Consider the following 26593-nt stretch of genomic DNA (forward strand, 5'->3'; position numbering starts at 1 on the left):
CTCATAGAGCAATTTGGTAGCATTGCAGGATACAAAATCAATGCCCAGAAATCAATGGCATTTCTATACACTAACAATGAGACTGAAGAAAGAGAAACTAAGGAGTCAATCTCATTCACAATTGCACCCAAAAGCATAAGATACCTAGGAATAAACCTAACCAAGGAGGTAAATGATCTATACCCTAAAAACTATAGAAAACTTCTGAAAGAAATTGAGGAAGACACAAAGAGATGGAAAAATATTCCATGCTCATGGAATGGCAGAATTAATATTTTGAAAATGTCAATGTTACCCAGGCCATGTTCACGTTTAATGCAATCCCTATCAAAGTACCATGAAATTTCTTCAGAGAGTTAGAACAAATTATTTTAAGATTTGTGTGGAAACAGAAAAGACCCCGAATAGCCAGGGGAATTGTAAAAAAGAAAACCATATCTGGGGGCATCACAATGCCAGATTTCAGGTTGTACAACAAAGCTGTGTTCACCAAGACACTGTGGTACTGGCACAAAATTAGACACATAGATCAATAGAACAGAATAGAGAACCCAGAAGTGGACCCCGAATTTTATGGTCAATTCATATTTGATAAGGAGGAAAGACTATCCATTGGAAGAAAGACAGTCTCTTCAATAAATGGTGTTGGGAAAATGGATATCCACATGCAGAAGGATGAAACTAGACCACTCTCTTGCACCAGACACAAAGATAAACTCAAAATGGATGAAAGATCTAAATGTGAGGCAAGATTCCTTCAAAATCCTAGAGAAGAACACAGGCAACACCCTTTTTGAACTCGGCCATAGTAACTTCTTGCAAGATACATCCACGAATGCAAAAGAAACAAAAGCGAAAATGAGCTATTGTGACTTCATCAAGATAAGAAGCTTTTACACAGCAAAGGATACAGTCAACAAAACTAAAAGACAACCTACAGAATGGGAGAAGATATTTGCAAATGACGTATGAGATAAAGGGCAAGATTCCAAGATCTATAAAGAACTTATTAAACTCAACACCAAAGAAACAAACAATTCAATCATGAAATGGGCAAAAGGCATGAACAGAAATCTCACAGAGGAAGACATTGACATGGCCAATATGCACATGAAAAAATGCTCTGCATCACTTGCCATCAGGGAAATACAAACCAAAACCACAATGAGATACCACCTCACACAGGTGAGAATGGGGAAAATGAACAAGGCAGGAAACCACAAATGTTGGAGAGGATGCGGAGAAAAGGGAACTCTCTTACACTGTTGGTGGGAATGTGATCTGGTGCAGCCACTCTGGAAAACTGAGTGGAGGTTCCTCAAAGAGTTAAAAATAGACCTGCCCTATGACCCAGCAATTGCACAGTTGGGGATTTACCTCAAAGATTGAGATGCAATGAAACGCCGGCACACCTGCACCCTGATGTTTATAGCAGAAATGTCCACAATAGCCAAAATGTGGAAGGAGGCTTGGTGTCCATCGAAAGATGAATGGATAAAGATGATGTGGTTTATGTATACAATGGAATATTACTCAGCCATTAAAAACGACAAATACCCACCATTTGCTTCAACGTGGATGAAACTGGAGGGTATTACACTGAGTGAAGTATGTCATCAGAGAAGGACAAATAGTGTGGGTTCTCATTCATTTGGGGAATATAAATAATAGTGAAAGAGAATATAAGGGAATGGAGAAGAATTGTGTGGGAAATATCAGAATTGGAGACAGAACATAAAGACTCCTAACTCTGGGAAACGAACTAGGGGTGGTAGAAGGGTAGGAGGGTGGGTGGTGGGGAGAATGGTGATGGACACTGAGGGGAGGACTTGAATGGATGAGCAATGGGTGTTCTTATGTATGTTGGTAAATTGGACACAAATAAAAAATTAATTTATTAAAAAGAAGATTCATGGAAACTAATGAGAATGAGGATACAATTGTTCAAAATCTTTGGGATGCAGCACAAGCAGTCCTATGGGGGAAATACATCACAATAGAAGCCTCCATTCAAAAACTGTAAAGAACTCGAATACAAAGGTAACCTTACATATAAACTAGCTAGGAAAAAAAACAGCAGATAAATCCTACACCCAGCAGAGGAAGAGAGTTATTTAAGATTCGAGCAGAACTCAACGAAATCGAGACTAGAAGAACTGTAGAACAGATCGACAACCATGAGATGCTTCTTCGAAAAGAATAAGATACATAAACCATTAGCCAGTCTTATTAAAAAGAAGAGAGAGAAGATTCAAATTAATAAAATCATGAATGAGAAAGGAGAGATCACTACCAACACCAAGGAAATACAAACGATTTTAAAAACATATTATGAACAGCCATATGCCAATAAATTAGGCGATCTAGAAGGAATGGACGCATTCCTGGAAAGCCACAAACTACCAAAACTGGAACAGGAAGTCATAGAAAACCTGAACAGGCCAATAAGAAGAGAGGAAATTCAAGCAGACATACAAAACCTCCCAAGACACAAAAGACCAGGGCCAGATGGCTTCCCAGGGGAATTCTATCAAACGTTTAAAGAAGAAACCATACCTCTCCTACTAAAGCTGTTTGGAAAGATAGAAAGAGATGGAGTACTTCCAAATTCTTTCCATGAGGCCAGCATCACCTTAATTCCAAAACCAGACAAAGACCCCACCAAAAAGGAGAATTACAGACCAATATCCCTGATGAACATGGATGCAAAAATTCTCAACAAGATACTAGCCAATAGGAGCCAACAGTACATTAAGAAAATTATTCACCATGAAAGAGTAGGATTTATCCCAGCGACACAAGGCTGATTCAACACTCATCAAACAATGTGATTCATCATATCAGCAAGAGAAAAACCAAGAAGCATATGATCCTCCCATTAGATGCAGAGAAAGCATTTGACAAAATAGAGCATTCATTGCTGATGGAAACCCTTCAGAGCATAGGGATATCGGGAACATTCCTCGACATCTTAAAAGCCATCTACAAAAAGCCCACAACAAATATCATTCTCAATGGGGAAGCACTGTGAGCCTTTCCCCTAAGATAAGGAACAAGACAAGGATGTCCACTCTCACCACTCCTATTCAAAATAGTACTGGAAGTCCTAGTCTCAGCAATCAGACAAAAAAAAGACATTAAAGGCATTCAAATTGGCCAAAAATTAGTCAAACAGTCCCTATTCACCGATGACATGATACTCTACCTAGAAAACCCAAGAGCCTCCATGCCAAGATTGCTAGAACTCATACAGCAATTTGGTAGCGTTGCAGGATACAAAATAAATGCCCAGAAATCAATGCCATTTCTATACACTATCAATGAGTCTGAAGAAAGAGAAATTAAGGAGTCAATCTCATTTAATATTGTACCCAAAAGCATAAGATACCTAGGAATAAACCTAACCAAGGAGGTAAAGATTGAAACCATAAACACTATAGAACGCTTCGGAAAGAAATTGAGGAAGACACCAAGAGTTGGAAATATATACCATGCTCATGGATTGGCAGAATTAATATTGTGAAAATGTCGTGTTATGCAGGGCAATGTACACGTTTAATGAAATCCCTATCAAAATACTATGGACTTTCTTTGGAGAGTTAGAACAAATTATTTCAAGATTTGTGTGGAATTAGAAAAGACCCCGAATAGCCAGGGGAATTTTAAAAAAGAAAACCATATCTGGGGGCATCAGAATGCCAGATTTCAGGCTGTACTACAAAACCGTGGTCATCAGGGCAGTGTGGAAGTGGCACAAAAACAGACACATAGATCAATGGAACAGAATAGAGAACCCAGAAGTGGACCTTGAACTTTATGGTCAACTAATATTCGATAAAAGAGGAAAGACTATGCATTGGAAGACAGACAACCTCTTCAATAGATGGTGGTAGGAAAATTGGACATCCACATGCAGAAGAATGAAACTAGACCACTCTCTTTCACCATACACAAAGATAAACTCAAAATGGATGAAAGATCTAAATGTGAGACAAGAGTCCATCAAAATCCTAGAGGAGAACACAGGCAACACCCTTTTTGAACTCGGCCTCAGTAAATTCTTGCAAGATTCATCCACAAAGGCAAAAGAAACAAAAGGAAAAATGAACTATTGTTACTTCATCAAGATAAGAAGCTTTTGCACAGCATAAATACAGTCAACAAAACTAAAAGACAACCTACAGAATGGGAGAAGATATTTGCAAATGACGTATCAGATAAAGGGCTAGTTTCCTAGATCTATAAAAAAATCTTAGAATCAACACCAAATTTTCCCAGCACCATTTATTGAAGAGACTGTCTTTCTTCCAATGGATAGTCTTTCCTCCTTTATCGAATATTAGTTGCCCATAAAGTTCAGGGTCCATTTCTGGATTCTCTATTCTGTTCCACTGATCTATGTGTCTGTTTTTGTGCCAGTACCACACTGCCTTGATGACAACAGCTTTGTAGTACAACCTGAAATCTGGCATTGTGATGCCCCCAGATATGGTTTTTTTTTTTTAAAATTCCCCTGGCTATTCGGGGTCTTTTCTGATTCCACACAAATCTTAAAATAATTTGTTCTAACTCTCTGAAGAAAGTCCATGGTATTTTTATAGGGATTGCATTAAACGTGTATATTGCCCTGGGTAACATTGACATTTTCACAATATTAATTCTGCCAATCCATGAGCATGGAATATTTTTCCATCTCTTTGTGTCTTCCTCAATTTCTTTCAGAAGTGTTCTATAGTTTTGAGAGTATAGATCCTTTACATCTTTGGTTAGGTTTATTCCTAGGTATCTTATGCTTTTGGGTGCAATTGTAAATGGGATTGACTCCTTAATTTCTCTTTCTTCAGTCTCATTGTTAGTGTATAGAAATGCCATTGATTTCTGGGCATTGATTTTGTATCCTGCAACACTACCAAATTGCTGTATGAGTTCTAGCAATCTTGGGGTCGAGGCTTTTGGGTGTTCTAGGTAGAGTATCATGTCATCTGAGAAGAGGGAGATTTTGACTTTTTCTATGCCAATTTGAATGCCTTTAATGTCTTTTTGCTGTCTGACTGCTAAGGCTAGGACTTCCAGACTATGTTGAATAGCAATGGTGAGAGTGGACATCACTGTCTTGTTCCTGATATTAGGGGAAAGGCTCCCAGTGCTGCCCCACTGAGAATGATATTTGCTGTGGGCTTTTCCTAGATTGCTTTTAAGATTACGAGAAATATTCTGTCTCTCCCTACGCTCTGAAGTGTTTTGATCAGGAATGGATGCTGTATTTTGTCAAATGCTTTCTCTGCATCCAATGAGAGGATCATATGGTTCTTGGTTTTTCTCTTGCTGATATGATGAATCACATTGATTGTTTTATGGGTGTTGAACCAGCCTTGTGTCCCAGGGATAAGTCCTACTTGGTCATGGTGAATAATTTTCTTAATGTATTGTTGGATCCTATTGGCCAGTATCTTGTTGAGAATTTTTGCATCCATGTTCATCAGGGATATTGGTCTGTAATTCTCCTTTTTGGTGGGGTCTTTGTCTGGTTTTGGAATTAAGGTGATGCTGGCCTCATAGAACGAATTTGGAAGTACTCCATCTCTTTTTATATTTCCAAAAGCTTTAGGAGAATAGGTATTGGACATCCACATGCAGAAGAATGAAACTAGACCACTCTCTTGCACCAGACACAAAGATAAACTCAAAATGGATGAAAGATCTAAATGTGAGACAAGATTCCTTCAAAATCCTAGAGAAGAACACAGGCAACACCCTTTTTGAACTCGGCCATAGTAACTTCTTGCAAGATACATCCACGAAGGCAAAAGAAACAAAAGCGAAAATGAACTATTGGGACTTCATCAAGATAAGAAGCTTTTGCACAGCAAAGGATACAGTCAACAAAACTCAAAGACAACCTACAGAATGGGAGAAGATATTTGCAAATGACATATCAGATAAAGGGCTAGTTTCCAAGATCTATAAAGAACTTATTAAACTCAACACCAAAGAACAAAGAATCCAATCTTGAAATGGGCAAAAGACATGAAGAGAAATCTCACAGAGGAAGACATAGACATGGCCAACATGCATATGAGAAAATGCTCTGCATCACTTGCCATCAGGGAAATACAAATCAAAACCACAATGAGATACCACCTCACACCAGTGAGAATGGGGAAAATTAACAAGGCAGGAAACAACAAATGTAGGAGAGGATGCGGAGAAAAGGGAACCCTCTTACACTGTTGGTGGGAATGTGAACTGGTGCAGCCACTCTGGAAAACTGTGTGGAGGTTCCTCAAACAGTTAAAAATATACCTGCCCTACGACCCAGCAATTGCACTGTTGAGGATTTACCCCAAAGATACAAATGCAATGAAACGCCGGGACACCTGCACCCCGATGTTTATAGCAGCAATGGCCACGATAGCCAAACTGCGGAAGGAGCCTCGGTGTCCAACGAAAGATGAATGGATAAAGAAGATGTGGTTTATGTATACAATGGAATATTACTCAGCTATTAGAAATGACAAATACCCACCATTTGCTTCAACGTGGATGGAACTGGAGGGTATTATGCTGAGTGAAGTAAGTCAGTCGGAGAAGGACAAACATTATATGTTCTCATTCATTTGGGGAATATAAATAATAGTGAAAGGGAATATAAGAGAAGGGAGAAGAAATGTGTGGGAAATATCAGAAAGGGAGACAGAACGTAAAGACTGCTAACTCTGGGAAACGAACTAGGGATGGTAGAAGGGGAGGATGGCGGGGGTGGGATGAATGGGTGACGGGCACTGTGGGTTATTCTGCATGCTACTAAATTGAACACCAATAAAAAATAAATTAAAAAAATATGACATAAAAAATAAAGGCTTTCTTTGAAAAAAATATCAACACCAAAGAAACAAACAATCCAATCATGAAATGGGCAAAAGACATGAACAGAAATCTCACAGACAAAGACATAGACATGGCCAACATGCACATGAGAAAATGCTGTGCATCACTTGCCTCAGGGAAATACAAATCAAAACTACAATGAGATACCACCTCACACCAGTGAGCATGGGGAAAATGAACAAGGCAGGAAACCACAAATGTTAGAGAGATTGCGGAGAAAAGGGAACCCTCTTACACTGTTGGTAGGAATGTGATCTGGTGCAGCCACTCTGGAAAACTGTGTGGAGGTTCCTCAAAGAGTTAAAAATAGACATGCCCTATGACCCAGCAATTGCACTCTTGGGGATTTACCCAAAATATTCAGATGCAATGAAATGCCGGGACACCTGCACCCCGATGTTTTTAGCAAGAATGTCCATAATACCGAAACTGTGGACGGAGCCATGGTGTCCATCGAAAGATGAATGGATAAAGAAGATGTGGTTTTTGTATACAATGGAATATTACTCAGCCATTAGAAACAACAAATACCCACCATTTGCTTCTACGTGGATGGAACTAGAGGGTATTATGCTAAGTGAAGTAAGTCAATCGGAGAAGGACAAACATATGTTCTCATTCAATTAGTTAATATAAATAACAGTGAATGGGAATATAAGGGAATGGAGAAGAAACGTGTGGGAAATATCAGAAAGGGACACAGAACATAAAGACTCCTAACTCTGAAAAAGGAACAAGGGATGCTGGAAGGGGAGGAGGGCGGGGGGTGTGGGTGAATGGGTGAAGGACACTGAGGGGGTCCCTTGCCGGGATGAGCACTGGGTGTTATTCTGTTGTTTGGTAAATTGAAGAACAATAAAAAATAAATTTATCTTAAAAAAAAGTTCAAACAACTAAATACTGATGCTGCCAATATGGGAGTACGTAAATCTAGAAACCAATTAACAACAAACTTACAGGAACTCACTGATAATAATACAATGACAGGGGATTTAAAAACCTACCCACTTATGGCAATGGACCGATCGTCTATGCAGAAAATCAACAGGGGAACAATAGTCTTGACACACTGGACCACAGGGACTCAACAGATATAGTCTGAACATTTCTTCCTAAAGCAGAATACACATTCCTTTCAAGTGCACATGGGACATTCTTCAGAACAGATCATATCATGGCCCACAAATCAGCCCTCAACAGGTACAACAGGTACAAGAAGGTTGATATCACACCCTGTACATTTTCAGACCATGACTCTATGAAACTCGAAGTCGACAGTAAGAAAAAAATTGGACAGACCAAAAATACGTGGAGATTATGAACATCCTACTAGAGAATGAATGGAGCAACCAGGAAATTAAAGATCAAATTTAAAACAAATGAAAATGAAAACGTTTCTCCAAACCTCTGGGATGTTGCAAAGGCGATCCTAAGAGGGAAGTAAATAGCAATCCTGGCCTATCTCAAGAAACAAGAAGTCTCCAATACACAAACTAACCCTACGCCCAATAGGTTGGAAAAGGAATAGCAACCAAAGCCTAAAGCCTACAGAAGAAGGGAAAAAATAAAGATGAGAGAAGAAATAAACAATGCAGAAAAAAACAAAACAGTAGAATGCAATAATGAAACTAAGAGCTGGTTCTTCAAAATAATTAATAAAATGGATCAAGCCTTAGCCAGCCTTATCAACGAGAAAAGAGAAAAGACCTAAATAAATAAAATCACAAATGAGAGAAGAGAGATCACAATCAACACCAGAAAAATTAGACAATTATAAAGGAATACTATGAAAGATGATATGCTAACAAACTGGGAGTCCTGGAAGAAATGGACTAATCCCTAGAAATGTGCAAACGAGCAAAACTGAAATAGGAAAAAATAGAAAATATGAACACACCCATAACTAGCAAAGAAATTGAATCAGCAAGGCACCTGGGTGCCTCAGTGGTTGAGCATCTGCTTTGGCTCATGTCATGATCCTGGGGGAATCACGTCCCACATCAGGCTCCCCACATGGTGCCTCATTTTCCCCTCTGCCAATAACTCTGACTCTCTGTGTCTCTCATGAATACATAAATAAAGGTGCAGCCGCTGTGGAAAACAGTCTGGAGGGTCCTCGAGAAGTTAAAAATAGGGGATCCCTGGGTGCGCAGTGGTTTGGAGCCTGCCTTTCGCCCAGGGCCTGATCCTGGAGACCCGGGATCGAATCCCACGTCGGGCTCCCGGGGCATGTAGCCTGCTTCTCCCTCTACCTGTGTCTCTGCCTCTCCCTCTGTGAGTATCATAAAAAAATTTTTTTAAAAAGAAGTTAAAAATAGAGCTACCCTACGATTCCAAAATTGCACAGCTAGGTATTTACCCCGAGGATACAAAAGTAGTTTAGTAGATTTGAAGAGGAACACGCAGCCAAGTGTTGGTAGAAGCATTATCAACAACAGCAAAACTGTGTATACACCCCAGATGTCCATCGACAGATGAATGGGCAGAGATGATGTGGTAAATATACACACTGCGACATCACTCGGTCATCAGGAAGGATGAAATGAAGCCATTTACAATGACGTGAGAGAAGTGGAAGACACTTATGCTAAATCAACTCAGTCAGAGAAAGACAGATACCAAATACCATACAATTGCATTCACATGTGAATTTTAAGAAACCAAACAAACTGGCAACGGGGCAGAGGGGGGGAGGAGAGAAGCAAACAAAAAAAAACACTCTTAGTCACAGAGAATAAAGTAATCAATACCAGAGGAAGGTGGGGGGGATGGGGAATCAGGGGATGGGGATAGTGGAGGTCACCTCTGACCAGTACCAGGCGTTGTATCCAAGGGTTGAATCACTATGTGGTAAACCTGAAACTATACATACTGTGTTTACAAAGAGGAATTCAAGTAAAACTTTAAAATAATAATTGATAGTATTGATGTAACATGTACACACTAGAGATAAAATCAGAAAGGCAACTGAAAATCCAAATAAAGAGTATTTAGAGCCACTAATCCCCTCCTTACCTCAGCTCAGGAGAAGCCTGCCATGCCTATTCTCACCCCAGCAGAAGCCTGGATTTTGATTCTCTGGGGAGGCCACTGACTTGGTGGTGTCAGGCTACCTTTGAACCTGAAACCTAAATAGATGGCATAAAACTAAACTACCCAAGATGCTAGGATTCCCAGTGCAGGCACATGCCAAGACCCAAACTCTAACCATACACAGACATAACCCTAACCATACACTTAAGCCCTATGTTAAGGTCATCCTTAAACAAGAACTATCACTAATCAAAAACCAAACACAAACCCCAAGACCGAAACACATTGACTGAACCTTCCTGCCAGCCCTCACCCTAACTCTTAAACCTATTCTAAACCCTTAACTCTGACCCTTACCTTAAATCTAACTCTAACCATAACCTCTAACCCTAACCTTATCTTAATGTACTCAATTCCTAATCCTAACCTTAACCTGTACACTAACCCTAACCCTCTAATACTAATCCTATCTCATACTCCAAACTGTACAATAAACTGTACCCTAAAACTAATCCCTAACCCACTGCCTAACCCTCTCTTACCCTTTTCCAAAACCGTACCCTGACCCTGACCTGCCCCTAACCCTAACCCCTAAACAAACACTAAACCTAACCCTAGCCCTAACCCCTATCCTAAACCTAACCCTCACCCTAACCCTAAACCTAGCCCTACATTTAACTCTAACCCCTAACCCTAAACATTAACACTAACTCACAACCTAACCTGTAACCCTAACTGCAAATCTAGCCCAACTCAAACTCTAACCATAACCCAAACCCCAACTCCTAATCTCCTGCCCTAATCCCTAAAGTCTAAACCCTAACCCTAACTCTAACTCCTGTCCCTAACCCAAACCCCCATCGTAACTCCTAATCACTTACGCTTATGCTTAGCCCTCACCCTAACCTCTAATCCAGAACCATAAGCATAATGACTAACCCCTAACATGACTAAGTCCTAGGCCTAACCACATACTGCCTCCCCTCCCCTGACCGTACCATTCATTCTACCCATTCACTTACCCTATGGTTTTGAGGAGTCCCTTCTGACATGGACGAGGCCCACAACGGCGCCTCCAGTGTCCTCCAGGGGGTCCTGAGGACGCCGGGCTCCTGTGAGCGTGGACGTGGCTCCACGTGTTCCAGAGTCATAGTCAGCGGGTCCTGAGTACGCCAGGTCTCCTGTCACTGTGGAGTATTCCTCACATCCTCTGGAAGCCTCACAGCAGGTTCTCAGGAGGCCGGGGGCTCCTGTCAGCCTGGACATGGCCCCATGTCCCCTGAAAACTCACCCCAAGTCCTGAGGAGGCTGTGGGTTCCTGTCAGCCTAGACGCAGCCCCATGTGTCCCGAAGCCAAAGTGCAGGTCCTGAGGAGGACGGGGGTCCTCTCAGTCTTCACGTGGCCCCAGAAATTCCTCAGCCTCACCATAAGACCTGAGGAGGCTGGGTGCTCCTGTCAGAATGGACGTGGCCCCAAATCATCCCAATCATTCACAGTGGGTCCTGAGGAGGCCAGATACTCCTGTCAGTGTGGATTCGGCATCCACATTTTTCTTAGGCCTCACCACAGGCTCTGACAAGGCTGGGGTCTTCTGTCCGCATGGATGCATCCCGATATTTCCCAATGTCTACACCGGGGGTCCTGAGGACATCAGCGTCTGGTTGTGTGGACATGGCCCCATGTCCTCCTGAAGCGTCACCGCAGGTTCTAAGGTGGCCAGGGCTCCTGTCACTGTGGATGCGGCCCCCAGCTTCCAGAAGACTCAACTTATGTCCTGAGGGGCCCATTAGCTCCTGCCAGAGTGGTTGCGGCGCCACATGTTTCAGAAGCCTCCCCGCATGTCCTGAGGTGACCCAGGGACTCCTGTCAGTGTGGATGCGGGCCCACATCTTACTGAAGCCTCCCCGTGGGTCCTGAGGCAGCCCAGGGGCTCCTCTCAGGGTGGGTGTGGGCCAACTATTTCTTGAAGCCTCCTGGGAGGTCCTGAAGCGGTCCAGGGGCTCCTGTCAGGGTGGATGTGGACCCACATCTTCCTGAAGCTTCACCGTGTGTCGTGAGGAGACTGGGACTTCTGTCAGTGTGAACGCTGAGCAATATCCCCCTGAAGACTCCCCACAGGCTCTGAGGAGGCTGTGCTCATCAGCGTGGATGTGTCCCCCCGTCTTCCTCAGGCCTCCCCAGCACAGGCTGGCTCCTGTTACTGGAGGCAGAGGAGGCCTACTGCGCATGAGTACCCCCTGTGCAGTGCCTGGGCTCGGGCGCCCCCTGCGGGATGCTCAGATGTTACAGGAGGCTGTGCAGGAGGCACCTGCCCATCCCTGGGCCCACCTCTGCCTCCTTCCAGGCTCTATCTGGGGCCTGTTAGCTTCGGAAACATCTCACTGAAAAGGAGCCCAACACCCGGGTTCCTCAAAAATACTTAAGGAGAAGGAATTGGAGCCCAAAGGACACGAAATGAAATGTGGACCAGACCTTTACCACGTCCTGTAAAACTCACTCAACCCTCTTCCACTGTGGGCGTGACAGCGGGCTGGTAGAGCCGTCCTGGAAACAGTGTGGAGGCCCCTCAGGAAGGTACAAGTAAAGCCGCCCTGCGACCAGCAGGTGTACGGCCTGGAGCTCACTCCGAAGATACAGATGCAGTGAGACTCGGGACACCAGCACCCCAATGTCCACAGCAGACGTGTCCACAGTAGTCACATTGTGGGAGGAGCCTCGGTGCCCTCTGACTGATGATGGATAAAGAGGATAGGAAATAGATGATGGTCATAGAGAGAGGAATGGTACTCAGCTATCAAAGAGAAGGAAATCTTGCCATTTGCAATGACGTGGATAGAAGTAGAGGGATCATCTTAAGTGAAATAGGTCAGTCGGAAAAGAGAATGACCTTGTGGTGTCATTCATAGGTGAAATTAAAGAAGCAAAGCAGATGAACATCTGTGAAGGGAAGGAAAAACAAATAAGATGAAAACAGATGCAGGGAATACAGACTCTTACATATAGGAAACAAACTGATTGTCGCTGCAAGGGAGAGGACGAGGGAGGGGATAACAGGGGACCAGCATGAAGGAGGGCACATGATGTCACGAGGACTGCTGTTAGCTCCAACTGGTGAATCCCTGAATTCATCCTCTGAAAGTATAATACGCTATACGTTAATTAATTGGCTTTAAATTAAATTAAGTTAAAAAATCATTTGTATCAGAGCACGTTTCCTACTGGACTTTCTGTTCTGCTCCTTCAGCTTATGCTGGGACCACCCTCGTGGGTCTGGTTTCTTTACGTAGGCATCAGGCCTCGTCCATGTACCAGCCCTGGGCTAGAACACACGGCCCCGAGATCAGGACCGGAGGTGAGGTCAAGAGTCAGATGCTTAACCAACAGAGCCAGGCGGAGTCCCGAAGACAACACTGCTTTATCCTTTGTCTCTGTGACATCGTTTATTATTTTTTTAAAATATTTTTTAAATTTTTTAATTAACTTATAGTCAGGGCAGCCCCGGTGGTGCAGTGGTTTAGCAACGCCTGCAGCCTGGGGTATGATCCTGGAGACCTGGGATCGAGTCCCACATCGGGCTCCCTGCATGGAGCCTGCCTCTCTCTCCGCCTCTCTCTCTCTTTGAATAAATAAACAAATAAATCTAAAAAAAAATAACTTATAGTCAGAGAGAGAGGCAGAGACACAGGCAGAGGGAGAAGCAAGCTCCATGCACTGGGAGCCCGACGTGGAATTCGATCCCGGGTCTCCAGGTTCGCGCCCTGGGCCAAAGGCAGGCGCCAAACCGCTGCGCCACCCAGGGATCCCTGTGACATCGCTTGAAATAGGAAAGTGCTGCGTCCCGCTCTGTCCTGCTTCTCCAATATTGATTTGCTCTCCGGGGTCATTTGTGGGGGCTGTTGGATGCTTTGGGTTTTTTTTTTTTCCTATGTAGGATCTGCCACCATGACTTGACAGGAATGACATTGAAATTGAGGGTGGCTTCAGGAACTGCGGACATTTTCACAAGATGAGGCTCCAAACCAATGAGCCCAGGATGGCCTCCCAGAGCCTATTGTGGCTCAGTGCACAAGTCTTGTGCTCCTTTGGTACATTCTCATTATTTATTCTCTGTGATGCTCCTGAGAAGGGATTCACGTCCGTCATTTCCTTCCTGATTGCTCATTGTCTGGACACAGCAAGCCCCACAATAGAATAAACTCTGAGCCCAGGCCAAGGGCAGGAAGCCCCTATTAGAAAAGATCCACTGCCCTTGAGGCACCATATCAAAATGTAAACAGAACTTGAGGAATTGCTCCAGCCCTTCTGGAGGTCTCCGAGACCAGCCCTTAAAACTAAGGAAAAACCCACCTCGGGGTCCAATTCCCTGCTCCGCTGTGTCAGGTATACTTGGACAAAAGATTGAGCTTGTAAATAGTCCCTCGAGTGTTTGCATCGGAATTGGCTTCTCGGTGGTTTCTCAGATTCGCAATCTTGGGCACAACAGTCTGAGATAAAAAAATAAAACCAAAAGAAGCTCGGACGCGGGCAGAGAGAAAGCAGGGTTCTGAGAGAAGTGGCGGAGACCCGGGGGCTTTGGAATCTTCTGTGGAGGACGTGCAGACTGGGGGGCGGAATGCTCAGACCCAGAGCCAGAGGACCCAGAGACCCCACCCGCATACCGCCCATCAGTGTCGAGTCTCAGGGAGCAGCACAACACTGCCCAATGGAGGCCAGAAGTGCTGACGCCCACCCCGCCTCTGACCCCGCAGGTGCATCTCCCAGGCAGATGTGCACCTGACAATCAGCGCCATGGCCAATCTCCAACCCTGCACAGACCACACGCTGCCACCAAGGTGTCGGACCACAGAGGCTGCAGAGATTCAGCTCTGCCTGGAAAGTATGGTCTAGTTTCCTTTGTACTTTGTGCTTTATTGTCATTTATTTTCTTTGATTCTATTTTATAAATTGCTTTATTTTATTTTTATGTATGTACCTTATATATTTCTTATTTTTAGTTTCATGGTACTTTAATTTTGTTTCTTATTTTGGGATTTAAAATCTTTTAACAACCAGGCCAAAATAATCTGGTGGATTTTTTGGGACGGCAGTTTTTATTGTTTTTCTTTTTCTTCCTTCTTTCTATTCTTGGAAAAAATAAAGAGATGGAGAAATTCGCCTCCATAAAATAACATGAGGTAGTACTCACAGCCAGGAAGTGCATCAATATAAATATATGATGTCTAACTACAGTTTAAAACAATGATTATAGGGATCCCTGGGTGGCGCAGCAGTTTGGCACCTGCCTTTGGCCCAGGGCGCGATCCTGGAGACCCGGGATCGAATCCCACATCGGGCTTCTGGTGCATGGAGCCTGTTTCTCCCTCTGCCTATGTCTCTGCCTCTCTCTCTTTCTCTCTCTGTGACTATCATAAATAAATAAAAATTAAAAAAAATAAAATAAAACAATGATTATAAAGATAGCATCTTGGCTGGAAAAAGAGCACATTAGAAAACTTGAGAATCCCTTACTGTAGGAATAAAAGAACTAAAATCTAGTCAGGCCATCATTAAAAATGCTATAACTGAGATGCAGTCCCAAGTGGAAGCCTTAAAAACAAGGAAGTTTATGGACCACAAACGCAGACTTGGAAACTCAGCCACTTATTAAAACAATAGCATTCATATCATGGGAGACTCAGAAGATGAAGAGAGTGAAAAGGTGGGCCTTGCTCAGCCATTAGAAATGACAAATAACCACCATATCCTTCAACGTGGATGGAACTGGAAGGTATTATGCTGAGTGAAGTAAGTTAATCAGAGAAGAACAAATATTGTATGTTCTCATTCACTTGGGGGATATAGACAATAGTGAAAGGGAATATAAGGGAAGGGAGATGAAATGTGGGGGAATATCAGAAAGGGAGACAGAATATAAAGACTCCTAAATCTGGGAAACGAACTAGGAGTGATGGAAGGAGAGGAGGGCGGGGGTGGGGGTGAATGTGTGATGGGCACTGAAGGGGGCACTTGACGGGATGAGCACTGGGTGTTATTCTGTATGTTGGCAAATTGAACACCAATAAAAAGTAAATTTATTATTAAGAAAGAAAGAAAGAAAGAAAGAAAGAAAGAAAGAAAGAAAGAATGAATGAATGACACCTGGGTGGATCAGTCTGTTAAGCTTCTGCCTTAGGGTCGGATCATGATCCAGGTCCAAGGAAGGCTCCCTGTTCAGCAGGGAACCTGCTTCTCTCTCTCCCTCTGCCCCTCTAGCACATGTTTTTCACTCCTCTCTCTCTCAAATAAATGAATAGCATCTTTGAAAAAGAAACAAACAAACCCAGAGGGAAAAGAAATCTCCCATGTAGAAGATTTTCAAACAATTTGTGCAGACATTCCACCGTCAAGTTCATGAGCATGCTTCCCACTCTTATGTGTGGAATACACATAGTAACTTCCTTCTACAAAATATAATATGAAAAACTTAAAATAATAATGATAATATAATAATAATAATATTAGTAGTAATAATAATAATAAAGAATCACTTTACTACAGAGAAATCTGACAAACACTACCTCAGCAAGATGATCAGATCGATACCAAGACTGATAAATCATGTTGATAGTATCTAACCTTTATATGATATAATAAAAATAGCAGTATATCTCTGTATATAATCCACAAAAACAGTTCAATCATGAGATAAACAACAGACATGTCCCAACTGAGGGAAATTTTACAAAGTACTCTACTTCTCAAAGTGTTCCAGTTCAACAACAACAAGGAAAGGCTGAAAGACTGTCACAATCCAGAGGAGCTTAAGAAAACATGAGGACAAATGGAGTGTGATATGAGGAATGGAGACTTAGCAAAAACTAAGGAAATCTGAATAAAGTATGGTCTTTGGTTATTGGAAAAATTTTAATATTGATTCATTAGCTAATACTTGTACCGTACTGATATAAGATATCAATAAATGGAGAAAGTGAGTGCAAGTGCATGAGAATTCTCTGTACTATCTTCTCAATTTCCTTATAAAACTTTGTTTTCTTTCTAAGAAATAAGATTTAATTTGAAAATTGACTTAAATGAATCAGGCTCCTGTGTGAAGACATTTTAAAAATCGTTGAATTAACTTTTGCCTTATTCTTAAAGAGTTCCTTCGATGGGAACAAAGTAATAATTTTATATCAGAAGGAAAGAAAAACACTTATGAACATGTATAATGCCTCCTCAACCTGAAGCAGGAAAGGATAATAAATAGCAAAAATCTGATAAAAATACTTCTATTATAATAGACACCATATTGCAAGTGCATTTAAAATTAACAATGTATAACATTTATTTCCTTGACATTTGTCTTCCAAAGAGTTCACAGTGTTTCAGTGTCAGTTGAAACAGGGGAAGAATCTCAGGGAAGGATCCTTCACAAAATAATAGGACCGTTGGTACTAATATCTCTCAATCATTTCCAAATCAATAAAGATGCATTTCCTGATGAGTGACTGAGCTGTGAAGAAAGAGATGAGAAACCCTCATCCCTCTGAATTACTTGTGTCAGAATATTTTAACCATAGTACTACAGATAGTAAATTATCCTTATTAACAGGAAATATGTCTCAGATTGGAATCTGAGCAATCAGATGGGCAGAGAAAAAATGCTTAACTTGCTCAACTTCTAAAGACAAAGGAGAACTTTTCTATGTACAAAGTCAGTTGTCAAGATAGCCTTAGGGAAAAAGAGTCTGCTGCATGGAATCCTACTGCACAGCCAGGATGCCCGTGCCCCAAGTCGTCCTGATCCCAAATACCTGGGCCTGTCCCCCAACACATGCTGCCACGCTGAGGTCACTTGCAATTTCTCTCTTAGGAGCTCCAGAGAGAGCGGCATGAGCTAGATAGGACGGGACAGGATGTGTGGAGGCCGAGAACATTACGGCCATTCTACTTTAAGTTCAGTATTAGCACAGGTCCAGCAATCCCAGGCCCCTGTGAAGAAGAGCTGAAATTTGCATTATTTCAGTTACTGGAAAAAAACAAAAGTTTACAGCTAATGTCTTAGAAAGCCCCACAATAGAATAAAAACTGAGCCTAAGCCAAGGGCTGGAAGCCCCAATTAGAATGAGAAGAGAGCACAATGCCCTTGAAGGACCCATGTCAAAATGTAAGCAGAACTTGAGGGATAGCTCCAGCCCTTCTGGAGGTCCCCGAGACAAGCCCTTAAAACTAAGCTAAAACCTTCTTTGGGGTCCAAGTCCCTGCTCCACTGTGTGGGATATACCTGGAACCACGCTCGAGTTTTGAAATCAACCCTCGTGTCTTTGTATCGGTGTCGGCGCCTTAGTGGTTTCTCGGATTCGCAATCTTTGGCAAAACACCCCCATGACCCCTCCCCACCTGGACTGACCTCTGTCCCCTCCCACCCAGGCTGACCCTCAGTCACCTCCCCACTGACAACAGCTGGGCACAGGCCCTCACACAGTTCCATGGGCACGGTGGGCACTCCAGCTGTCCCCAGCCTCCCAGAGGAAGGAAGGAGGGTTTGGCAGGACACACTCCCATGGTGACCCCAGGGCTCCCTGTCCAGGAGAGCACCTGGTGACAGGTCGGGGTCTGTGTCCCTGACGCCAGCTCCTCCTCCCCGGTTTTCCCACTGGAAATGAAAGAGTAGGCCCTGGTCTCCTCCAGGGACATCACGCAGGTGGACCTGGACGTCAACAGGATGTGCAGCAGTCACATCATATTTTGGGACTACTACGGGGTAGGGTGAGGTTGAGGGGCCAGGTGGGATCAGGACCCAGGGGAGGACCGGGGGATTCTGGGTAGGGAAAACGGGGCTTCTGAGGCAGGGGGCAAAACACCAGCCAACAACACATCGCTCCATGGCAGGGTGCTGGGGATGACCTCTATGCTCATACCTCTGGGACCTCGGGGATGAGGAGGCAACTAGGATGGGGCCTCCAGGGCTTGCCATGGGAGCTGAACCCCAAAGGGGAGAGGGACTGCCCCATGAGAAGCAGGGGATGGGGTGGGGGACATGAGGGGCATGAACTGGACCTGGGGGCCAGGCGGCATGGCCGTGGAGCAGGGATTTGGACCCTGAGACTAAGAAGCGTAGCAGCTTTAAAGGGGCCAGTGGCCCATGGGATACACAGAAAGTTGCACAGCCGTGTCGGTCCACACGCAGGTGGCCGATTGAATGACACCTTACCCTATAGGATCCACTTGACCTGGCCTATTACTTTGGTCAGAATTGTCGTGCAGTTTTGGCAGGCACAAAGCAGGGTTACATTGTTGAGCCGATTTCCGATTAGGGTGTGCCCAGCGGCTTGACAGGGTTGGGGCAGCGCCTTAAGACATAAGCAGGTTATGTGGGGGTCATAGGGGAGGTGGCAGGTGTATCACAAAATGGAATCAGTCCTGCTCTGCTTGTCCTTGGGTAGGGGCTTTTTGTTAAATTTCCTGGGTCCCACACTTGCAGCTCATGCACCTGGGCCACCCTCACCAGGTGGACTCAGTGTGCACACCTTGTGGTGCTGGATCTCACACCAGCCTTTAGAGGGCACCCTCCTCGCCCGAGTGAGTAGGGGCTGGGTGAGCATGGGGCTCGGCATGAATGCCAGCCAGCATAGGGGACCGAGGACCCCAGCCCCATCACCACCCCTACTCCCACACACAGGCTGCCCCATTGCTCCCCGTAATGGGCACCGTGACAGGTTGGGGTCTGTGTCCCTGACATGGGCTCCTGCTCCCCGGTTTTCCCACAGGAAATGAAGGAGGAGGCCCTGGTCTCCTCCAGGGACATCACGCAGGAAGACCTGGACATCAACAGGACGTTCGGCAGCCACACTATGTTTTGGGCCTGCTAGGGGGTCGGGTGAGGCTGCTGGGCCAGGGTGCTTAGGGGCCCCAGGGGAGGCTTGGGGGCTTCAGGGTAGGGAAAACGGGGCTTCTGAAGCCGGGGGGAGCAACAGCAGCCAACAACACACTGCTCCATGATAGGGTGATGGGGATGACCCACATGCCCCCAACCCCGGGGCCTCAGAGATGAGGAGGCCAATTGGATGGGGCCTCCAGTGGTTGCCATGGGAGCTGAACCCCAAAGGGGAGAGGGATGGCGCCCTGAGAAGCAGGGGATGGGGTGGGGGAAGTGGGGGGCAGGAACCAGACCTGGGGGTCAGGAGGCATGGCCGCGGCTGGAGCAGGCACACATCAATCCCATGAGGGTCGGACGGGACAGAGTGACACCAACTCTTGGTGCTTTATATATTTCTAAATTCTATGCATTTCATTTGAGACAATTTGCAATTTGAAAACACACATAGTATGATGACCCCCAGATAATGACCCCGGTCCAGCCAGGGCACTGCACTGACCACACGGTGCCACAGGGGCAGGTGTCACAGCAAACCCCAGACTGGGGTCGCCTTTAACGGTAGACATCTCCTTGTGCATCTTAGAGGAAGGAGATGTCCTGTGTCCGCAGGCCCCCCACACCATCCTGCTCATTCCCTAACCCCACATCATCCCCCTACATCATAATCCCTAATGGCATTCCACAAAACACCATCCCCCTCACAGCCACACAGCCCCACACAATCCTAACCCACACTACACCCCAACACCATCCCCCCTAACCATCCCCCACACTCCACCACCATCATACCCCTAGTCCCACACCATCTACCCCACACCATTGGCCCCCAGCAAACCCATTGCAGCTGCTCCCTGTGGGACATGCTAAGCCTCCCTGGGGTTCTCTGGATACCCTGTTCCCATCAGAAGACCGGGTGTTCAATAGAGCACACAGGGGTTGCAGGGAGGAGGGAAGGCACGGAGTCTCCAACAGAGTGGGTGTAGGTGAGTGGTGCAAAGAACCCACTGTGCCCTGCCTCCGCCCACTCTCCCTCCTGGAGGGTGACACAACCTGCACAGGACAACAGCCCCTAACCCAGTGGGACCTGGGCTGCCCTGGCACCAGGATCTGTGAGGGCTGAGTTGATTGGGGCCCACCAATGGCAACACAAGGACGAATGGATTCCAGCCCCCCCATGGCCCTGGGCAGCCCTGGATTCTGGCCCCACGCTGAGCGAGCCCTCTCACAGCTGGATGTGGCCTCCTGGGCCCTGGGCGTGACCCACAGATCCAGGTCGCAGACCTAGGGCAGCCCTGAGGATCCTGGTACACCCCAGGGTGGGGAGAACAGGGGTAGGCCAGTGGGCCCCACTCGCACCCACACCGGGAGGCAGGTTCCTCCAGATACTGGGGCCCCAGGGGGCCCGAGGCCGTGGTCCAGCTGTCCTGAGGGAACCCAGCGCAGGAGCCCATGAGCTGCAGGTCCAGTTCAGCTCTGCTGTCCGCAGAATCGTCTCTCAGGCTGAAACCTCAGGAAACACGCCCCCATCCGGAGTCCACACATGCTCCAGGTGGGGGACTCCAGCACTCGACACCCAACCCATGTGATTCTTTTCCTCCCGTAAAGGACAGAAAGGTCTCCCTCCCCAGGTGAAGGCACGCACCCACGCCTCTGAGCCCGTTTACTGTAGAAAGTCAATAAAGTGTTGTGGTGTGAAAATGCACAGCCAGCCCTTTTCTGTGTCTCCCAGAACTCTGTGCACGGGGCATGGAGAGACCCACAGAGAGGAGGAGGAGGCATCACCCGGGCCCCAAATAGCCCCTGCAGGGGCACCACAAGGCACTCATTGCTGATGTCCCCATGTGCCTTCCAGGGGCGGACAGACGCCAGGATCAGGACCCCACAGACTATACTGGGACTCATCCTGTGCCCCGTGGGCCAGAATGGGCTAGGACAGAGTGACAGCCAGGGAAAATCAGGTCACCAGGGTCTCTGCAAAGTGACCTGTGAGGTCTGTGCTCCCTCTGTCCAGGAGGCCGGGGCTGGCCTGGTTCCGGGACATGTACTACCCTCCCCGCATCCCCATGCCAGTGTGCCTGGGACAAAGAGGGCCTGTGGGGCGCTGAGTGTGGCCCTGGAAGGGATGTCAGGACAGTAGGCCCTTGTGTTGTGCCCAAGACTACGAATCTGAGAAACCACTTAGGAGCCAACACCTATGCAAACTCCCTAGGGTTTCTCTACAAGCTGGAGCTTGGGTCCAAGTGCACCTGACACAGCGGAGCAGGGACTTGGACCCCGAGACTAAGAGGCATAGCAGCTTTATAGTGTCAGTGGACTGTGGGATATGCAGAAATTTGCACAGTCATGTTGGTCCACATGCAGGTGGCTGATTGAATTACACCTTACCCTATAGGATCCGCTTGACCTGGCCTATTACTTTGGTCAGAATCGGCGCGCAGTTTTGGGGGACACAAAGCAGGGTTACATTTTTATGAGCCGATTTCCGATTAGGGTGTGCCCAGCAGCTTGACTTGGGTGGGGCAGCACCTTAAGATATAAGCTGGTCATTTGGGGGTCATAGGGGCGGTGGCGGGTATAGCACAAAATGGAATCAGTCCTGCTCTGCTTGTCCAAGGGTAGGGGATTTTTGTTAAATTTCCTGTGTCCCAACTTGCAGCTCATGCACCTGGGCAATGCTCACCAGGTGGACTCAGCGTGCACACCTTGTGGTGCTGTATCTATCACACCAGCCTGTGGAGGACACCCTCCTCGCCTTAGTGAGTAGGGGCTGGGTGAGCATGGGGCTCGGCCTGAAAGCCAGGCAGCACAGGGTCTGAGGAACCCCAGCCCCATCCCCACCCCGACTTCCACAAACAGGCAGCCTCAGGGCTCCCCGCCATGGGCACCGGGCTCCTCAGGAGCTCCCGCCAGGGCAGCCCCGAGGTCTGACTCCCTGCTGGAGAGGCATCGGGGAGAAGAGAAGCAGCTGGCGCTCGGCAATACCCACTGCCGGACATGAGAATGTGGCTGAGGCAGACCTTCCACCTCAGCTGACCCTCCAGCTGAAATTCACTACAGGAGCGAGCCCCGGGTCAGCCAGGAGAGCCCAGCTAGCCACCCAGCATCAGCACCAGAAATGATGTTGTACCAACCATTTCGGCGTTTGGGTTACCCAACCAGAGGATCTGATAGCTGCACGTGATAGCTTCATTTGATAGACACACACACACCCCACAACCAACAAAAGTCAGAATCCCACCATTGTTGTCAAACAGCAGATGAATGGTTATATACACGACGCCATGGTCCCCAATAGGATACCTGGAAGACGCTATAAACCATGACAGCAGAGGTGCTGGAGGCACGGAGATGTGCCTGCTGTGTTCCAAAAAGGAGCGCTGAGGGGCAGGAAGCATCCTACGGAGGGTGGGCGGCCCTCCTAGGAAAGGACACCAGGTCCCTGTGAAGGCTACGGATGGTAAAATCTTTCCTCCTCTCTTTCAGCTTCTGCTTTTCCTCCTAAATGCCATTTTCCTCAGTCATAATAGGAAAAATTTATTTTATGTTTTTAAATTTCTTTTTATTGTAGTCCAATTTGTATGAATTCTTTCTTCAGCAAGGGTGTTATTCAGGATAGAGAGAAAGATTGTCCCAGACAGGCAAAGTATAAAGGAGTTCATGACCGCTAAACTAGTCCAGTAAGGAATTTTAAGAGGGACTATTCTAGTGGGGGGAAAAAGAGACCAAAAGCAACAAAGACTAGAAAGGACCAGAGAACGTCACCAGAACACCAATTCTACTGGTAACACAAAGGCACAAAGTTCATATCTTTGAATAAGCACTCTGAATGCTGATACTAAATGCTCCAATCAAAAGATATAGGGTATCAGAGTGGCTTAAAAAACAGGATCCAGGATGCCTGGTTGGCTCAGGTGTTGAGCCTCTGCCTTTGACTCAGGGTGTAATCCTAGAGTCTGGGATCGAGTCCCATATTGGGCTCCTGGTGGGGAGCCTGCTTATCTCTTGGCCTAATTTTCTGCCTCTCTCTCTCCTCTTATGCAGCCAGGAGCGCAAATCCAACAGCACAGGCCCCAGAGCACAGGGCGCCAGGACACATCCCAGGATTTGGCCTCCCCCGGGACAGGCAGAGGCCCGTAGGGCCCAGGACAACAAGGACGCTCCTGCCCAGAGCTGAGCAGATCAGCGGCCCCACCCCAGAGCCTCCAGGCCCTGCAGATGGACTGCTCCTGAGTTACTGCGGAGGCTGAATACAGGTTTCCAGAGGTGGCCGCTGCCACTGGGGTTGTTCCTCCTTGGGCCTCACAGGGTAAACAATCCCCACAGAGCCCTGCACCAGGCAGGTGACAGAGCAGCTCCCCCAAGTGCTAACTCCTGAAAACAGCACAACAGGACCCTCCCCTAGAAGACCAGCTAGACGGACAAGTTCCAGGGGGAAGTCAATGGACTTAAAGTATACAGAATCAGAAGATACTCCCCTATGTTTTTTTTATTCCTGATTGCTTCCCCCACCCTTTTTCCCCCGTTTCTTTCTTTTTTTTCTGTTTTTATTCCCTTTTTTCTTCTTTCTTCCTTTATTCTTTTTTCTTTTTCTCTTTTCTTTCCTTCTTTCTCTCCTCTCTTTTTCTACTTTTCCCAATACAATTTGTTTGTGGCCACTCTGCACTGAGGAAAATGACTAGAAGGAAAACCTCACCTCAAAATAAAGAATCAGAAACAGTCCTCTCTCCCACAGAGTTTCAAAATCTGATTTACAATTCAATGTCAGAAAGCCAATTCAGAAGCACTATTATACAGCTACTGGTGGCTCTAGAAAAAAACAAAAAGGACTCACGAGACTTCATGACTGCAGAATTTAGATCCAATCAGGCCGAGTGAAAAATCAATTGAATGAGATTAAATCCAAACTAGAAGTCCTAACAAGGACGGTTAACAAGGTGGAAGAACGAGGGAGTGATGTAGAAGAGAAGTTGATGGCAAAGAGAGAAACTGAGGTAAAAAGAGACAGACAACTAAAAGACCAGGAAGAGAGATTAAGGGAAATAAACGACAGCCTGAGGAAGAAAAACCTATGTGTAATTGGGGGTCCCGGGGGCACCAAAATGGACAGAGGACCAGAATAAGTATTTGAACAAATCATACCTGAAAACTTTCCTAATCTGGGAAGGGAAACAGGCATTCAGATCCCGGAAATAGAGAGATACCCCCCTAAATCAATAAAAACCATCGAACACCTCGACATTTAATAGTGAAGCTTGCAAATTCCAAAGGTAAAGAGAAGATCCTTAAAGCAGCAAGAGACAAGAAATCCCTGACCTTTATTGGGAGGAGCATTAGGGTAACAGCAGACGTCTCCACAGAGACCTGGCAGGCCAGAAAGGACTGGCAGGATATATTCATGGTCCTCAATGAGAAGACCATGCAACCAAGAATACTTTATCCAGCAAAGCTCTCATTCAAAATGGAAGGAGAGATAAAGAGCTTCCAAGACAGGCAGCAACTGAAAGAATATGTGAACTCCAAACCAGCTCTGCAAGAAATTTTAAGGGGGACTCTTAAAATTCCCGTTTAAGAAGAAGTTCAGTGGAACAATCGACAAAAACAAGGACTGAATAGATATCATGATCACACTAAACTCATATCTGTCCATAGAAACTCTGAACATGAATGGGCTTAATGACCGCATCAAAGGCGCAGGGTTTCAGACTGGATAAAAAAGCAGGACCCATCTATTTGCTGTCTACAAGAGACTCATTTTAGACAGAAGGACACCTACAATCTGAAAATTAAATGTTGGAGAACCATTTACCATTCAAATGGTCCTCAAAAGAAAGCAGGGGTAGCCATCCTTATATCAGATAAACTAAAATTTACCCCGAAGACTATAGTGAGAGATGAAGAGGGACACTAAATCATACTTAAGGGATCTATCCAACAAGAGGACTTAACTATCCTCAATATATATGCCCCGAATGTGGGAGCTGCCAAATATTTAAACCAATTAATAAACAAAGTAAAGAAATACTTAGATAATAATACATTTATACTTGGTGACTTCAATCTAGCTCTTTCTACCCTTGATAGGTCTTCTAAGCACATCTCCAAAGAAACGAGAGCTTTAAATGATACACTGGACCAGATGGATTTCACAGAAATCTACAGAACTTTACATCCAAACTCAGCTGAATGCACATTCTTCTCAAGTGCATATGGAACTTTCTCCAGAATAAACCACATACTGGGTCACAAATAGGGTCTGAACCGATACCAAAAGATTGGGATCGTCCCCTGCATATTCTCAGACCATAATGCCTTGAAATTAGAACTAAATCACAACAAGAAGTTTGGAAGGACCTCAAACACATGGAGGTTAAGGACCATCCTGTTAAAAACGAAAGGGTCAAACAGGAAATTAAGGAAGAATTAAAAAGATTCATGGAAACTAATGAGAATGAACATACAACCGTTCAAAATCTTTAGGATGCAGCAAAAGCAGTCCTAAGGGGGAAAAACACCACCATACAAGCATCTATTAAAAAACGGGAAACTACACAAATACAAAAGCTAACCTTACACATAAAGAGGCTAGAGAAAAAAAAGCAGATAGATCATACACCAAACAGAAGAATAGAGTTAATTAAAATTCGAGCAGAATTCAAGGAAATCGAGACCAGAAGAACTCTGGAACAGATCAACGGAATGAGGAGTTGGTTCTTTGAACGAATTAATAAGATAGATAAACCATTAGCCAAACTTATTAAAAGGAAGATAGAAAATATTCAAATTAATAAAATCATGAATGAGAAAGGCGAGGT

Source organism: Canis aureus, chromosome 36, assembly GCF_053574225.1.
Source record: "Canis aureus isolate CA01 chromosome 36, VMU_Caureus_v.1.0, whole genome shotgun sequence".
Taxonomy (NCBI): domain Eukaryota; kingdom Metazoa; phylum Chordata; class Mammalia; order Carnivora; family Canidae; genus Canis; species Canis aureus.